The 16,207-nt window shown below is 42.2% G+C and overlaps 1 non-coding gene across 1 annotated transcript; it reads right to left on the reverse strand.

Moving 5' to 3' along the window:
• Window positions 1-5,480: 5,480 nt before the first annotated feature.
• Trnap-agg (transfer RNA proline (anticodon AGG)) lies at window positions 5,481-5,552 on the reverse strand. Its single transcript has one exon. It is a non-coding gene; the product is annotated as a tRNA-Pro (tRNA).
• Window positions 5,553-16,207: the final 10,655 nt, after the last annotated feature.

Here is a 16,207-nt window from a genome sequence, read left to right on the forward strand (position 1 = left end):
TTTATGCGATAAACACGTGTCTACTAGAGGCGTTAAACGTGACGTCTATTGATGTCAATGCACCCATCTGCCCTGTGGCGTTACGCACCCTTTGAAGTACACCTGGTTGTTGTGGTACCTGTTGGCACGCATTAAAGACGAGACCTTATAGTGTTCGCACATCATTGATTGGCGTGAAATAGACCAATACCTTCAATTGTCCCCATTACCAGAAGTCTTGGGGGTTGAGACCTGGGGAACGAGCAGGCCAAGTATCATACGTTCACGCACACATTGTAACGAAAATGTGCCGGTGCGCCATCATGCATGAAGCACATTTGTATTCGTTCCTGCAGTGGCACAGTCACCAGCGAGGTAGTCAATACATCAATGAGAAACTCTAGATAATCCTCCCCAGTTAACCTTCGTGGTAGCATGTATAGCTCTACTAATCTATCGCAAAGTACACCTGCCCATATGTTGATTGAGAATCCGTGTTGATGTCCTCTTTCCTCAATTCATTGGGGATTTATATCTGCCCATACATGTTGGTTATGGAAATTCGCAACATCATCTCTTGTGAACCGTGCATCATCGGTAAGTAAAATATTGGATGTGAACAGTGGATATGCGGCACACCTCTGCAACAGCCTCTGACAGAACCGCCGTCTGCTATGACGATCCTGTGGCCTTAGCGCATGAACGCGTTGTAGATGCTAAGATAAGAGAGTGAGACATGCTTTTTGCTGCTTCTAATCGTCGGACACTGATCCCAGTGGTTTCTTCCATCGAACGTAGCACACGCTCCTCCATGTTAGGCGTGCGAGCTGTGCGGGCCCTTCCACTGTCGGTGTTCCGAGGTGCAGGGGTACCTGTGTCCCTCAGACGCTGGAAAAGTCTGCCGAACAGTTAACCAGACGGCACTCTGCGCGATGGATATTTTGCAGCATAGAGGACACGGGCTCGTACGCGACGTCCATTTGCTAAACCACATGCACAATATCATATCTGCCATTTCACTTGTCGAGTAGCAGGCTTCCACTGCAACCAAGAGTCGCGCAACCCTTCCTATAAACACGTGTTAATCTCGGAAAGTATGCGTTTCTGAACCCATGTTTATTGAACTTATTTTCCTTGTTTCAATGAGTACCACCACCTGTCAAAGTATTAGACTCTTTTTTTGAACATCCTCTATAATTTGGAAGCAGGAGAGAGAAAAATGGCTGTGTTTACAGAAAGCCATCCTCACCGGCCGTAGACAGAGACAGAAATAGAATAGTACACAGTTCTTCAGCATCCAGTTCCATGAAGTATGTTACTAGTTAACCACCTGAAATGAGAGTAAGGAAAGGACGGCAACGTCTGAAAAGACAACTTTTCACTGGTCAACTCTCAGAATACTTATTGTTCATAGTCAGCGATACGTCCTGAAAGAAAGACAAAGAGACACGAGTGTTACTTGTAGGAAGCAGATGGCGGTTCTACAACTAGGGGCTTCTCTACAGCCAGACGTCTCGTCTACCTAGCGTCTCTGCAGTCAGGTGCCTCTTCGAGCAGACTTGGTGATCGGGGGACTTGGGCACTTACTTGGCTGATCTGAATTGAGAGGCACATGCAAGCTGTTGGAACGAAACCAGTGACGGATTTTGCAGCCGCTTCAGCCTCCGCCTCCAGATTATTATGGTGAGATCTAGCTGCAGGAGCGAGACGAATTGTAGGGAAAACTGAGTCATTTTTTACTGGGAGTCTGTAATTTCAAGCTTCATTCTGAACACTTGATTGCAGTTTAGGCATCAATATGCTTTCTCGTCCGGCTATAGGGGTAAACGCATTCTCGTATGTAGCGCTTCCTCTCTTTAAGCAGTAACCCTTCGTCAGTCTCGGTACGACTCCCTCCGATATAACTGTTTTATCCTGAAACAAGTTCACTTGAATCGTATTTCAGATCCCTTATCCAGCCCTGCCATGGAATTAGCTTTTCACTGTCAAAGTTTGTCAAACGATTTATCACGCATTTTAATGTAATAAAATGAGTCCGTTGTGATTCTTTTTCAGTTTCGTAGGTAACGGATTTTTTCGTAGTTTTGGAGGGCAACGGCTTCATTATCTCCTAATTATGTCAGATAAATAGAGCCACTTTCATATGTGTAATTGTCATTGCAAGCATCCTCAGACAACGACCACTTACAACTTGGCGACTCTGCTCAGGATTCGTTTACTTACGAACTTCTGATGCGACGCCACGGTTATACCCGCGCAATTTTCCGGTTTCGACTTAAATTTTGTAGAAGGCTTTGCTTTTGCCAGCTCAGAAATCACTGAATTAACGAAAATACAGAAATGTTTTTATGTTTCTGGAGCGTAGCCATCTACTTATCTTTCAGTAAAGAGAGGCTGGTTTATGTCCATCGCTGTCCAGCTCAAGAATTATCGTTGAATATTTGGAGGGTATTTCACAAGTTTTCTATGTACTTTGCGTGTTTCGTGTTAGAACGGGATCGGATTGTGGTGAGTACTCGAGATATGAGAAATTATATTGTAGGTTCGCTAATTTTTATTCAAACGTTATGTGTGTTGAAGTTCAGAGATTCTGTCTATTAGGGCACGCCGAAATCAACCAGGGCGCGAGCTAGAAGTTTATCAAGTATGAATGAGGAAGAGCTTGTGCGTCTCTCGGAAAAGTGTTATTGGATGCTATCTGTTCACGACGTATGTTAATTACTTAAATCCTGACTGTGACTCCCTGAGTTCGAAGTCCCTGTACACAGAGTAGCGATATCTGAAGAAAATAGTCGCAGTAGCCGCCAGATAATCAAATAAGGTAAAAAATATTCTCTATTCGATTTAAGAAGTTGTGAAAAAGCATGCAAGCATAGATGGACTGAGTGCTGCAGATTCGTGATTAGTTCAGTCTGCAGAACAGTAGCTTCTTAGGATAAAGAGGCAGACTTCTTCCAAGTGTAGTGAGTTGGTTTACGTTGGTGGTCTTAATTAGATGTTTATCAGCAAGAAATTGCTTTAGGCAGCTGACAAAATAGCTGCTGAGCGCAAAGTATATAATCAGTATCTAAAAATTAACATAATCTCTTAGCGGTTAAATGCTAGTTATGTATATTTGTTCATTGTGGTTCTGAAGGGAGTAGCTCTCTTTGAACGCAAGAAAAATAGGTGGTATTCGTGATTGTTTCATAAAATATAAAGATAATTTTATATCTGAGCCGGCCGGTGTGGCCAAGCGGTTCTAGGCGCTTCAGTCTGTAACCACGCGACCGCTACGGTCGCAGGTTGGAATCCTGCCTCGGGCATGGATGTGTGCGTTGTCCTTAGGTTAGTAAGGTTTAAGTAGTTCTAAGTTCTAGGGGACTGATGACCTCACATGTTGAGTCCCACAGTGCTCACAGCAATTTTTTTTTAAATCTGATGCTATAATTTTATTGCTTACACTTTTGTCTTTAAAAAATATCTTTTACGTTCACGTCGGATGCTCCCTGTAACCACTGCAACAGGCGGAAGCACCTCTTGAAACCAGTACATTGGTCATCGGCGGAAATTCCCATAGCCCTCCCGCCGAATCTGTGACAAAATAATTTTGTTAGCCATTTTCTATCAAAATGCACAGGATAATTGAAAAATATTAAATTCTACCAAAATGGTGACGTGTTGAAAGAAATGTCGTTTCCTTCGCCCACAAAATCGAGACCAAAACTTGCATTGAAAACAGAATTTTGAAAACATCGCAGGACGACTACGTACGTCGGTAGAGAATTCAACTTAGAATGTCGGCATCAAATTCGGATCAAAATCGTACATGCTGTTCTTAAGTTACGTTTACCGACAATTTGAAAGGTATGGTTTCGAGAGAAACGCATTTAAAATTTACGAGTGCATTTTTTGTAGTCGAGTTAAATAGTGACCTCTAGTCAGTGATGCCTGGACCATACAGCATTCCTTCCAGATCGAAAAAGAGGTCCTCCTCCATCTTCTTGGTGGTCACGGAGGTCCTGCAGCTCTCTTGGGCAGCTTCTGTCAGCCGCTGCCCAGCTCGCTCGGCATGCTTTCCGTCCACTCTTGTACAGACGCTGTAAAAGTCTGGTTCATCTCAAGTTAGAGTAAGCAGTTGTTCAAATTACATGCTACCACACTGGCCACGATGTCGACTACTTTTTTTCCCGCTGTGAATGGTTTTCGGGGACACTTGTTCACAAATCGCCTTGTAACTCGATAACAGAGATTCTGGCGAACCTGGGATGAACACAAAAAACAGATATCCAAGAGAGTATTTCAAGAAGTAAAATCGATTTTTTGGAATTTTCAGAGGACTACTTCCTTCAGAGGATTACGAAAATGAATCAGAAAGAGGCATAGTGCTCAGTCTCGGGAAGTATACTCATAATTGTGAGTGAGACATTATGTGATTACCTTTACGATGTGGCATGTAACACGGAAAAAAGCTCAGAGAGTTGTAAGGAGCATTTAAAACAATTTACTGATCAGTTTTTGCTTGTTTTATGACAAAACGCCGAAATGTTCCATGAGCTTATTCACAATAACAAAGACACTTAGTTTCAGAATACCAACTTCGACTTCAAGGTTTTGCTACGAAACATACACGTTTTATTAAATTTGCGGACGGCAAAACTTCAGAAAAATAAATCAGATATAAAACACGTAAACAAGACTACAAAAATGTAAATATATGAACAAACAAGTATCAGGTCATAGTGGGAAGCTTTTAGAAAGGTTACTGATATCATAGTTCCATCAGAGCCCTATCTGAAGGGAACTTAAGCCACGTGGTAGCCTGTGGAGAGGGCTTTACGAGATCTTTCCAGTTCCCTTTAAAAAAATTTATCGGGCATTCATTAATAATGATTTCTGTTGTTTGTTCGATTGCGATACAGTTACAGTGTGTAAAATATTATTTTCATATTGGGATGCTTTGCAGCTTGCGTACCAGTCTTTGGTGCGGCTGAGGTGGGTCCACATTTTTCTTAGTATGCGCAACTTTTAGTCAGTTCGAGTTTCCAGGCCATATCCGGAAGGTAGTGATCTTCAAAATCGCGAGGAGTAGATCGGTGGGAGCTGTAGAAATCTCATAGCTATTTCCTAGATTGAAGCTTAGTATGTGAAAGTACACAACCTGTAGCCGTGTGAGATCGGATGATACTATATCAGACAAGAGATAATAGTACACTCAGAGTAACGTTTTCCTGGGACACAAAAGGCCGCCGAACTACATACCGCGTCTCTATCGGCCAGAGAGAACTGCGGATGAGTGTTGATGATAATCAACAAAAAATTAATCGTTCTGTTTGTCATTATCCATTATGTCACAACAAACTTTATTTGACTGTGTTCGGGTTATCTGTTCCAGGTTTTGCTAAATCTGACCATTGGTTTTTGCAATCCATGTCTTCGCAAAGGCATAGTAACATTCTGGGAAAGAAAGCTAACCGCAAACCTGCTTATTTCAACTGGCGTGTCTCCAATAGAGGAAAAAAGGGCTCGTCCGGGATTTGAACCCGGGACCTCTCGCCCCCTAAGCGAGAATCATACCCCTAGACCAACGAGCCGCGTGGGAGGTGAAAAGCCTTTCACCACATCACAATGTGTGACGGCACAGGCAGGCGGTCCAGATACGTGCAGAACACTGCTCTCCAGCCAGCTGCTATTCTCGTGTTCCGCTCTGCCCGCCTCACGCGAAGCCAAACTAGAGCTGTGCGGACCATCCACACACAACGAAGTTCATACACCAACGTGCCTACATTCTGATGAGAAGGTAGAAGATAGAGGTAGAAGGTTGTGCTGCAGAAGCTGATAAATAACAGTAATTTCCTCTGCTGTATAACGCGAAATAGGACAAAAAGTGAAATGGTCCCCACATGTTCAGTACTACTATCAAACCGTCAGTATACCGACTGTGTGAGGGCACGTATTGATCTATTGTCAATTGACAAATAGTATTGACGGCCTTCAAAATGTTCTGGTTACTCTCAATACATACTGAACGTGCGAGAGCGCATTTTGAAGGTGTGAGAATATTCTCCATTCAGAGGTTAATGAATCAACCACATAGCTTTAGTGTGTACTGTTTGTTTCCAATCCACCTTCGTGCATATCATTCCCAAGATTCTAATTTTTAAATAGTCTTTCAGCACACAACAATTTTAATAAACCTATGCACGGGTAAACATTGTATACACCACTTTATATAGTCAACGTAGAATTTTCTGTGACAATCCTTACTTTAATAATTTTAAAATATAGTATAGAATGGTGAATTACAAAGCAGTTTATAAAAACGAACGGTAAACAGAGCTTCTGACATGGAGGTGCAGCAGGAGAGAATTCAGCAGGCAGATTTTGGCGAGCTGTTAGAAACAGCGTCACAAAATGAAACCAATGTGCGGAACGAGCAAAGTCAGGAACAAGCTAATGATGAAGTGTTCGAAGTTGAATGTAGGAGATAAGAGTATATCAGAGATAGCACATGCAGTGCAGAGTTCAGAAAAAACAGGCCACGAAAGTCCAGCACAGAGTGATGCAACTTGTGAGCCCACATCTCAACCACACACAGCATTCCATCTGCAGAACTTGCTGATTGAACGATTCAAAAAGATACACGAGCAATTTAAGAAAAGCGAAGATAAATAAGGAAGAGTCATGGGAAAAATAACGCACGATTCAACAAGACTGAAGATATATTAAGGAAGAGAAACAAGAAAAAATGTGTGATTCAAGAAAAGTGGACATATATTGAGGAACAGAGACGAGAAAAATGATGAATTCATAAAAATGGATGGACTGTTTGAAAAAAAGAAAATAAACGGAAATTTATTCAAGAAAAACTAGGAAGAATTTAATAAAAGTGAAGAAAAGTGGATGCACAGTTTAAAGAAAATGAACAGCAAAGAAAATGAGCAGATAAAAACTGAACAAGACGACTGATGGCCAGGTTACCAAGGTAACCAACCATATCACGAAGACAATATATGAATAGGCACAAGAATTCAGTACGAAAATAGATACATTAACTCGGAATACTAAGGGAACTACAGACAGATTAGATAAAGATGTGGAATCCAGCAAGTCATGGAAGTAGGAGTACGCAAATTCACAGATGAATATGTTACGAAAATCGGAAGATCAAGTTGACGTGTTAACCGTCACCGCTGAGCATGTGTTAATATATAACGAAATGGCATCTGAAACGAAAGTACCAGAAAGTCAACGCGAGAAGGAAGAAATTGGAGATTTGGTACAGATAAAGTAATTGCAGGCCAACATTAACCGAAAGAACAGAGATGTTAGACGTGGTCATGAAAGTGAAGGAGAGTAGCAGAAATTCGAGTATGTAACTAGTCAAAGCAAAGAAGAAAGAAACAGACAGTAAGAAGAATTACAATATAACAGATGATGCTGTGTCAGGGGAGTTCTGTCACATTCAGCTTACCAGTAATCATCACCACAACCGCAGAAGTCTTATCATGCGAAAGAGATGAAGTCAGAAAACAGTTTCTATTTGTGCAGAAGTACGCATCATTTTTGGATGCTGCTGATCGCTTACGTTTAAAGATTTGGACTGAGGAGTTCCCAGGGCTTTACTGAGATCGTAGCCACCTGCTCTGAAAAGTAAGCGAAGAAGAAAAATTGTAGACAACCGCTCTGTTACCGATAAGACAAATGAGGCTTACAGTGGGCGAAAAGGTTTTGTTACGATCAAGAAACGCAGATACTTAAACGGCAAATTCCCCTATATATTTTGTGGACATTACGGCGTGTGGAAAATAGTTCATGACAACGTTGTAGAAATTGAAATTCTGCAGAGTCCCAGGTCCATTGGAAGTGCAGAGAGGCAAGAGCGCGAGTAATTGCTCTGGGATAACTACTAGGGCATGTAAACAATAAATAATTGTAGGAGGATATCAATTACTAACGTAGACCTCATCTGAGCTCCCAATCCAAAAGAATATTGAGATAACTGTGATCGAAAAATTTGTGTAACTGAATCAACTATCGTACAGTAAATTAAATATAAATATGAATATTGCAAAGAATTGAAAATTAACAAGAATGGAAGACCTCATATTAACTGAATGTGTATAGATGATTCTCTGAAGGAATATGAATCCAGTATGAATTGACAGTAATAAATGATTACTTAACTGTGCAGATGCAATGGTATTACTGGTAAATGTGAAAGGTCTTGTCAGTGGGTTTTTAAGTGTAATTATTAAATGAGAAATAAATTGTAAGAGCGGAATGCATTTATATTTTATGAGGATAGTTTTACTAACATATGTATTCTAAACTTTTTGAGGTCACATCGACCACGTCCACAGCTCGTGATCTAGTGGCTAGCGCTGCCGCCTCTGGCTCACGGGGTTCCGGGTTCGATTCCCCGCCGGGTTGGGGATTTTCTCTGCCCGGGAACTGGGTGTTCGCGTTGTCCTTATCATTTCATCATCATCATTCGTGACAGTGGCTAGATTGGACTGTGTAAAAAATTGGACTGATGACCGCGCAGTTGAGCGCCGCACAAACCATACATCATCATCACATCGACTGAACATTGGAAGAAGGCATGAGAGGGAGGCAGATGGCAGATGTAACAAGACAGGTTGGAAATAGTACAGCGGCAGTATGATACCGCTGTCGTCAGACTCATACGAGAAACGTGGCCAGCAGGTTGAATAGTTTAGGTTCATGCCGGCGGTCGGCGCTCGCCAGCCTAGACAACCCTCTGCATGAACAACGCAATAAATGCTTACCTGCTGCCGATGAATGAGCCTGTCTCACAGAGATTTCCGTCCCAAGAGATTTCCTGGAAACAACTGCTGCCTCGCCATAAGCGAGTGCACAGTTGAGTGAGTATCCTCAGACCTTACTACTACAAAACAAGCGTGCTCGAGCCGCCCTTCTTACGTACGGAAATGATTTCCAGTATCAAATGTTTACTCTACAGCAGAGATTGCGCTGTTATAAAACTTCCTGGAAGAATAAGACTGTGTGCCGGACCGATATTCGAACTCGTGACCTTGCCTTAAGCGGGCAAGTGCTCTACCGACTGAGTACTGAGTTACCCAAACACTACTGAGGCCCAGTGCTCACAGCCTCACTTCCGCCGATACCTCATCTCCTACCTACTAAACTTCACAGAAGTGCTCCTGTGAAAAGGTACTGGTGGAAGTAAGGCTGCGAGCACTGGTCCTGAGTAGTGCTTGAGTGGCTCAGTCGGTACAGCACTTACCCACGACAGGCAAAGGTCCGACACACAGTTTAATCTTCCAGGAAATTTCTGAAATGATGATATCATTTGGGGACAAGATGTAGTTTGTCAACGAACCATTACATGTTTCCCATGTAATAAATATATTGTTTGTTAATACAAAACGAACAGTGAGACATTTTTGTTGACTGAGAGGAGGTCACTGACCACTTCACACTTGGACACTAGTCACAATTCACAATGTTGATCGAATGAAAGGACCCTAACCACTCAGTTTTGAAGCACCTCGTGACATTATTCAGTAAGGAAGACTACAATGTCTCCACCAGATTCTACAGCTGCAATTGATAACTAATTTTGATCAGCTGTGATCTTCAACTTTTGTGAGATAGAGTATGGTCACCAGAATTGTGAACACAAACCTTATGATTTCATATTGTGTGTACAACAAAGACAAAAAGAAGAAACTTTATGCCCAGAACAATCTTGCATTGCAAACCATTTCACCTTCTTGTCAAACTGAGGCCAATGTGCCATAACGAACTAGGCATCCTGCCATGAACCTTGAACACAGTCTAATCTTGCACCTCTCATATCAAGCGAGTGACTTTGCCAGTCTCGTGTCACGGGCTTTTTTTTTCTGCCTCAGACCAACGACAGTTTTATGTGCTTCTTTTTAGCAATTACATAATGTACTTCGGTGTGTCTTACAAATTTTTGCATAACCTGTTGTCTTAATATGAACTTTATTAAGATTTTTCTGAAATTTTTTGTTGGTTTTAGCTTGTTTGAATATTATGTATTGAGAACATACGTATTTTGTAATGTTTGTGGTCATCAGTTTTGTATCGTTATTCACTTAAAATTTGTTCATCCCAATCGTAGTATTTCATACACAGTGTCACAAGTGTGCTTATTTTACACAAAATTGAATCTGATTATTTGTATATGCTCTATATTTACATTGTGTTATTCCAAGTGTGTTGGTGTATCTTGATTTGTGGAGATACATATACATTTTGAATTTTACATTCTCATTCTGTAAAGTATATTGCTGTATGTATCTCGAATTTTTTTGTATCTTAAACTACGTATATTATTACGTGATGATGTGCTTTCAAGATATTTACTATATTCCTTTGTCTTAACCTACACATGTAGCAAAAGCCTGAGCTAAGTATTGAAAATGATTTGAAGTGTGAATGAGTAATTCATCAATGTTTAAAGGCTGAGCAAAGAACTTAATATTACACTGCCAAGTCACTAGCTTCACAACTGATAAATACGTATGGGAAATGGATATATATCATAATCTTATTCTCCAAATCTGTCTTTACCTCCTCCTCCACCGCCTGTCTCTGCCCATTACCTCCTCCCCCAGTCTCTATTCATCACCTCTTCTCCCTCTCTCTGAGCTTGAACCATGGTTATTGTTATTGCAAACGAAGTCTCGTAAATGGATTAGTAAATCAGTTAGCTGCTGGATTCCTGAGGATAGTAGATTCAATAACAATAATTTACATAATTTTGATGTGCAGATGGATTCCACAGTTTCGGATGATTCAAATTCCGCAGTAGTATTCAAATCATAAGCCAAAAAGTCATTAATACAGTTACGCTGTGTTCTGTTAAAGGTCACTGCGGATAAGAAAACCAACAGTTTTTCTTGTATAAAGTTTTCGTTTAAATTTTGCATAAGTAAGCGGAATATCTTGGAGAAACATTTTGAGTAACGGTTTACTTCCCCTGCTATGGTAGTTAATACCGACAGCGAGAAAGAAAATGAAATAGCACATTTTCATAGCACAGCATTTTCTTTCCTGCAGTTGCTTTTAACAGAAAACCTGTTCATTGTTGCTTTATAAAATGTAAAGCCTATGCCCATCTTAATGTTCATTAGAGTGCTGTGTAAAAATCTGAAGTAAATTGGTCAAATATTTTCAAGATTTTTGCTAACAACTTTTCCGTATTATGTATTATGCCTGTATTTATACACTGAAGATACTGGTATGCGCATGGGTATTCAGATACAGAGGTATTTAAACAGACACAATACGACGCTGCGGTTGACAACGCCTACATAAGACAAGAGGTGTCTGGCGCAGTTGTTAGATCGGTTACTGCTGTTACAATGGCAGGTTAACAAGATTTAAGCGGATTTGAACGTGGTGCTATTGTCGGAGCACAAGAGATGCGACACATCTCCAAGGTAGCGATTAAGTGGGTATACGACCATTTCACGAGTGTACCGTGGATAGCAAGAATCCGGTAAAACATCAAATGTCCGACATCGCTGCTGCCGGAAAAGGACCCTGCAAGAAAGGGACCAACGACGACTGAAGAGAATCGTTCAGCGTAACAGAAGTGTAGCCCCTCCGCAAATTGCTGCGGATTTCAATGTTGGGCCATCAAAAAATGTCAGCATGCGAACCATTCAACGAAACACCATCCATATAGACTTTCGGAGCCGAAGGCTCACATGTCTACCCTTGATGATTGCACGACACAATGCTTTATGCCCCGCCTGGGCCCGTCAACAGCGACACTGGACTGTTGATGACTGGAAACATGTTGCCTGGTTGGACAAGTCTCGTTTCAAATTGTATCGAGCGGATGGTCGCATACGGTTCTGGAGACAACATCATGGATCCATGGACGTTGCAAGACAACATCATGAATCCATGGACATTGCAAGACAACATCATGAATCCATGGACGTTGCATGTCAGCAGGGTATTTTTCAGGCTATAGATCCTATATAAAACAACGAATTTCTGGTGCAGTTGTTAGATCGGTTACTGCCGCTACACTGGCAGGTAATCAAGATTTGAGTGAATTTGAAGATTGTGTAATAGTCAGCGTACTAGCGATGGGGCACAGCATCTCCGAGGTAGCGATGAAGGGGGCATTTTTCCGTACGACTAATTGGCGAGTGTCCCCTGAGTATCAGGAATCCGGTAAACATCAGATCTCCGACATCGCTGCGCCCGGAACAACATCCTGCAATAACGTGACAACGGCGACTGAAGAGAATCGTTCAACGTGGCAGAAGTGCTACCCTTCCGCAGATTGCTGCAGGTTTCAGTGATGGGCCATCAACTAGCGTCAGTGTGCGAACCATTTAACGAAACATTATCGATATGGGCTTTCGGAGCCGAAGGCCCACTCCTGTACCCTTATTGACTGCACGACGCAAAGCTTTACGCCTCGGCCGGCCGTTGTGGCCGAGCGGTTCTAGGCGCTACAGTCCGGAACCGCGTGACTGCTATGGTCGCAGGTTCGAATCGTGCTTCGGTCATGGATGTGTGTGATGTCCTTAGGTTAGTTAGGTTTAAGTAGTTCTAAGTTCTAGGGGACTGATGACCTCAGATGTTAAGTCTCATAGTGCTCAGAGCCAGTTGAACTATTTTACGCCTCGCCTGGGCCCGTCAACAGCGACAGTGGACTGTTGATGACTCGAAACATATTGCCAGATGGGACGAGTCTCGTTTCAAATTGTATCGAGCGGATAGACGTGTACGGGTATGGAGACAATCTCATGAATCCATGGAAAATGTGTGTGAGTTCCTAAGGGTCCAAACTGGTGAGCTCACCGGTCCCTAGACTTACATACTTCTTAAACGAACATAAACTAACTTATGCTAAGAACAACACACACACACCCATGCCCAAGGGAGGACTCGACCCTCAGACGGGAAGGGCCGCGCAATCCGTGACATGGCGCCTCGAACAGCGGGGCCACTCCGCACGACATGAACCCATGGACCCTGCATGTCAGCAGAGGACTGTTCAGGCTTGTGGAGGCTCTGTAATGGTGTGGGGCGTGTGCAGTTGTAGTGATATGGGACCCCTGGTACGTCTAGGTACGACTCTGACAGGTGATACGTGCGTAAGCATCCTGTCTGATCACCTGCATCCGTTCATGTCCATTGTGCATTCCGACGGACTTGGGGAATTACAGCAGGGCAATGCGACACCCCACACGTCCAGACGTCCAGAATTGCTACAGAGTGGCTCCAGGAACACTCTTCTGAGTCTAAACACTTCACTTCCGCTGGCCACCAAACTCCCCAGAAATGAACATTATTGAGCATGCCTGGGATGCCTTGCAGCGTGCTGTTCCGAGGAGAACTTCACCCCCACATACTCTTACGGATTTTTGGACAGCCCTGCAGTATTCATTGTGTGAGTTCCTTCCAGCACTACTTCAGACATTAGTCACGTCCATGCCACGTCGTGTTGTGGCACTTCTGCATGCTCGCGGGGTCCCTACACTAATTAGGCAGGTGTACCAGTTTCTTTGGCTCTTCAATGTGTATTATACATGTTGCATATGTAGTTTGTGTCTGAATGAGGAATATTTAATAGAGTATCGATTGAAAATTTGTAGTAATTTAGACAAGGATTTTCCAGTTTTTTAGTAAGAACGTTAAACAACATCTTTAGTTCATATCGTAGTAAATACTATGATTGACTGTGGGTCAGACTAAGAGTGGAATTTGTAAAGTCAATCTTGAAAGAAGAGTAAATGAGTTGTGAACGAGTACATTAAATAAGAAAGTAATGTTGATGTGTACTTTTGACAAAATCATAATTCAAACAAACAGTGCCTCGAAGGAGCACATAATCCCTCATCAGGACAAATTTTTTTTATGCGCTTTCACTGTACCAACTTCTGAGCACAACTGCATCTGCATAAATTTAAAAACAACAGGAAGGCTGATGTTTCACGACCATTTTCCCCAAACTGTCTCATCGCTGATGTAAAACTAGAATTAAAAACACAAATCAAATCAGAACATTTAATCCCCTCCGATAAACAAAACGTGCGTCAGTACCAGTGATTGCCAGTACTTAGCTAACATAGATTACATTTTCATATTGAATTGCATGTTCACCTAAATAAGAGGCTTCTATGAAAGCATCTTTCATTGGGCAGTGAACTAGCAGATGCACAGCAAGTCACAAAAGTCGCAAACAATACCACTCCATGAAAATTCGCAGAAGGGACTCTGACACCTGGGAGGGTCAGTGCCATGTGGTCAGGCTGGCTCGCCCTGTGAGGAGCCATTCTGGGTGCAGGATGCCAAAAGTAACAGTGTAGGCCTGTAGGGTGTATCCCCTGGTTGTGTTGGAACAGTGGAGTCTGTTTTTAATGAGCTGTGTATGGTAAGAGGGAGGGGCGGGGCGTGATTGGGTACAAGCTGTTTCTGGTACAGACCCAGAAGGGCACTTTGTGAACAGAACGGTAGACAGGCAGGAATCGTTGAAATACACAGGCTGCTACAGGTAATACCTGAGCGCGGAATGAGGAACAGCACAGTTAACAAGGCCTCCGAAGTGTGTGGGGCACTGCTACGGGGCCCAGGCAGTGCAGGACAAAAGTTTAACAAAATGTGAAAACCGCTACGATTGGGTAACAAAAATAATTTAGAAGTGGGAAACAGGGCTCAGCTTACAGAGGTCCATCCTTATTGGCAGAGACAGAAACAGAGACAGAGACAGAAAGCGAATAGGACACACTTTTTCATCAACCAGTATTGCAAAGCCTGTTTTTCGTTAACTACCTGAAATCAGAGTAAGTAATGGAGGTCAGCGTCTTTTAAAACAACTTTTCAATGGTCGACGCTCAGAATATTTGTCGTTTAGCAAATCAAAGTTACGTGATGAAATAAAAACGCAGAAACATGAGTCTTCCTGGTACGAAGCAGATGAGTCACCATCTCGGGCAGATGATTACAGCCACGTATCTCTTCAGCCGAGCGTCTCCGTGACTACGCAGCTCTTTAAGCAGACTTTATGAGCTGGGCACTTGTACATCAGAGTTGATCTTAAATGCAAATGCAAGTTTCTGGAACGAAATGATTGATCGATTTTCCAGTCACGTCAGCCGCCATCTGCAAATTATTATGGTGATATCTGGCTGCAGCAGCGAGACGAATTGTGGTGAACACAGAGTCGTTCTTACCGAGATTCGGTAATTTCAAGCTTCATTCTGAAGAATTGCTTGCAATTCAAGCGTCAGTATGCTTCAATTTTGCGCCATCGATGAGATACATATGCTTCTGCAACGCTATTTGTCGTTAAACACTAAACCTTCAGCAGTCACGATATGACTCCCGCAAGTACAATTGTTTTATCCAGATATGTGTTTATTGAATCATATTCCAGATCGTTTTTTCAGGCCAGCCAAGTCATTAGCTTATTTTCAACGTTTATGAAACAGTTTATCGTGCATTTAAATGTAAGAATCTGAATTACTTGTGATTCTTGATTAATTTGGTAGATAAAAAATTCCTTTACCACTGTTTTGTACGGCAATGATTTAATTGTATCAGATGAACAGGGCCACTTTCACTGTCATTAAAATTGCAAGCATCGTCAAACCGTTACCACTTACAGGCTGGTCTAGAGCCGCCATTTCTGTATCTGGATTATTGTCCATGGATAGCATCCAGTAGTTGCACGGTTAGAAGAACACTGATGCTACACTGCAAGTCGGAACTAGATGAGAACAGGGGGTGAGTCAGATATTCGATCTGAATATCACTGATATCTCTGAGGTCGTTTTTAAGTTGCTTATTTTGTCCTCACTGGTTAAGGACGTATGGATAGTTTTGGGAGAAACAGAAAGAGAACAGCGTTCTCTGTACATTTATTCAATCTTATGAGGAGCGTCCTTTCTTCAGCAGTAACAGTGGGGTTTTAAAGAGGCTACAAGCGAACACCTGGACAGGGAAATAATTTTTTGCTGTTGTAGTTAACTTCAGAGAAACTGATGGTGGCGGCAGATTTTTATTTCTGAACAGTCGCGGCCAACGTGTCTTTGAGGATAGTAAAATTTTGACACTCTCATAAAGCTCCTGTTTATGTGAACTGCCCCAAAGGAAAATAATCAACAAAGAGCAACAAAGAAAAGAAGAAGAGGGAAATGGGAGCTAAGTTTGATTCCTGATATCTGTTTCTTTCTATACTAAAAAGAATTGCAGATTTATTGTG

Source organism: Schistocerca serialis, chromosome 2 (genome assembly GCF_023864345.2).
Source record: "Schistocerca serialis cubense isolate TAMUIC-IGC-003099 chromosome 2, iqSchSeri2.2, whole genome shotgun sequence".
Lineage (NCBI taxonomy): Eukaryota > Metazoa > Arthropoda > Insecta > Orthoptera > Acrididae > Schistocerca > Schistocerca serialis.